Raw genomic sequence first — 3134 nt, 5'->3', positions numbered from 1 at the left:
AACGTCTACGTACGTAAACGACATATATGGACTTATATGATATAAGGACTAAACATAAGCAATTAAATTAATATGAAAGGTAATGTTTAATATGAAGATTTAATTTGATTAAATAATTAAACTTCAGTTTTCTGATGAGGTTTTTAGTAAAGACTTATTAATGAAAATAAAATTTATCCAAGCTAGTCTAGCAGCTTAACCCCAGCCAGGGGCTCTGCCCCTTGGACCCCACTAGGGGCTGCTGCCCCTAGAACCTCGCTGCGAGGGGCGCTGCTCCCGGACCCCCGTTGCTAGGGGATACAACAACCTAGAAATATGATCTGGATAGGGCTAGTTAATTGATACATGTAATTGTTATACAGTTAGCCGCGCCTAATTAAGTAAAGGAGTTACCATTAACTCTGAAAAGAATCGGACCTAGATGAGTTTCTAGCCCCATTTCCTTGTTGTGTTTTCACTTTTGTGTGCATACTCAATGTGATTAGTTAATACACTTACCTTAAGTGATAAGTGTATGCCTTATATGACTTATGCATGAATGAATGCTATACGGTGCGTGAACAATCTTCGGATATTGCATGTACCACCATGAGATAGCTTAAAGATGTGATTGTTTATATATGATGTATGGATGATATTTGTATGTTACGTATGAAATTATAAATAAATATAAGAGAATGGTAAGGTACAGAAGAAGGGACCGGACCCTACTAATATTCGAGGCAGAAAGGGACCGAGCCCTAATAATACTCGAGGAAGAAGGGACCGGACTTTAATAATATCTGAGGCAGAAAATAGACCGAGCCCTAATAATACTGAAGGCAATAGGGCGTAATGCTCTTTAAAACGTATAAGTATGTAAAGTATGAATAGAGGTAAAGTATGAAAGAAAGAAATAAAGAAAGAAAGAAGTTATATAATTACGTATGTAAGGAAGAAAGGTACGCAGGTTAAGTATATAATATGTATCTTCGGATGCGTATGTGAATGTATTGTATGTTACCTGATTAACTAGAACTCACTCAGCGTTTATGACTTTTAGTATGCACGCGGGTGAATAGACTAAAGCAGCTAGCTTGAGGGAGAGGCATGGCAGGAACTGAAGAGGCTTGCATCTAAAGACTTGTCATGATGTTTAAATAAGATATTTTTATGTTATGTTTTTAAAGACAAGTTTGAATGTTTTGTAATGAATGTTTGCAGTTTATTTGTTTCCGCGAAAGTTTTTAATAACTCTAATATTTAGAACTGTGTTTATGAGTAAATCCAATGCCAATGTAGGGCGCCGGAAATGGGGACTTACAATTAGTATACTATCATTTTCATGGTTTACAAATGTTTCATCTAATTAGTGGGTAATGCATATATTGTTATTTTCAAGAGTTAACAGTGGCGAAGTTGGTAATATTAACCTCTTGGATCTACATGAAGTGTACATACGTACGTACATACACACATACATACGTAGGTACGTAAGTACCTATGTCCATACGTATGTCCCTACGTGCAAACGTACATACATGCCTACATGCGGAGGTACATACGTTTTACGTCCGGACGAACCTATTTGTCTACGTGTGTACGTCCTTACATGCGGACGTACCTACATGACTACGTACATACACACACATACATACGTGGGTACATAAGTACCTACGTTCCTACGTGAAGACGTACCTACGTGCCTACCTACGTATGTACCTACTTCTCTACGTATATACGCACATATATAAAGTGTATGTCGTACATATGAATTTCATATGTTGTGTAGTTTTTTTTTAATGATACGGTGTAATTTTTTTTAATATGTTATGTTTTATATGTGGGACAAACATTAACATAATTCAGAACCTATTTCATAAACTTTTTGTAATGTTTCAGATTTCTTATTCAACAGATCGAATCATAATATCACAGCGACACAACATACCCATACACTTTTAAGAAAAGGTTGAATTATAAAAAAAATTTAAATAAAGGTTAATTAGAAAAAAAATGCTAAGTTAATATAAATTAATATCTAACCATCCCTTAATTATTACATACCATATATAAAACAAACCATATTTTACTAATATACCTCTATCTATAAATAAACCAAAAAAAAAAAAGAAATTTTGTGATTGGTCCAACTGAGTTCTCGCAATTAAATTTTAGAAATGAACCTAATCCTATACATATGTGCATGTGTGTGTATGTGTATATATATGTGTGTGTGTGTGTTTGTGTATCTGTATGTATGTATGTATGTATCTGTCATCTGTGTATGTATTTTATGCATTTGAATGTATGCATTTGAGTGTATTAGGCAATGTTTTTTAACCCGGCCCGGACGTCGACCCGGACGCCTTACCAGGTCAAAGGTCGGATCGACCCGGAGGGCAGACCGGTGTTTGACCTGGATAACGTCATAAATAATTTAGATATATATTTACATATATTTATATATAATTCATATACATATAAATAATAATAATAATAACAAACTTTAATGTGTATCTATGTTTTATACATTGCTTTTTAAATATATATTATTTATGATTGATCAATAGAGACATCAATTATTTACATATATTTATATATAATTCATATACATATAAATAATAATAATAACAAACTTTAATGTGTATCTATGTTTTATACATTGCTTTTTAAATATATATTATTTATGATTGATCAATAGAGACATCAATGAAGCTTGGTTGGTTGACTAATGGGTAATTATTAAAGTTTCTATCTCCGAAATGACCGAATTTCGAATCCCGGCATGCACATTTCATTTTGGATTTAATGAAAAAATGGGTTTTACCGGTTCACCCGCTGGGTCAACCGGTTCGGGCCGACCGCCTACCCGTAAATTCGGCCGGGTTTTTTTAAACGACCCAAATACACTGACCTGACCCGGTATAGGGACCGGGACCCGGCCGGGCCGGGTTTCGAAATATTGTTATTAGGCAACTACATTTGTACAAAGGCATAGTTTGACTTAGGAAAGTCAAACCTTGTGTTGCAATTGGTTAATGTTGTACAAAGTCACATTATAACTTACAAAAGTCAAACTTTGTGTTTCAATTGGTTAATGTTGTATAAAGTCACAGTTTGACTTAGGAAAGTCAAACTTTGTGTTTCAATTG

The sequence above is a fragment of the Bidens hawaiensis genome, unplaced genomic scaffold, assembly GCF_021521415.1.
Source record: "Bidens hawaiensis isolate Kalapana, Puna unplaced genomic scaffold, B.hawaiensis_p1.1 tig00021031_1, whole genome shotgun sequence".
NCBI classification, from domain to species: domain Eukaryota; kingdom Viridiplantae; phylum Streptophyta; class Magnoliopsida; order Asterales; family Asteraceae; genus Bidens; species Bidens hawaiensis.
The sequence above is the reverse complement of the archived record's forward strand: the minus strand, read 5'-3'. Positions refer to the sequence as shown.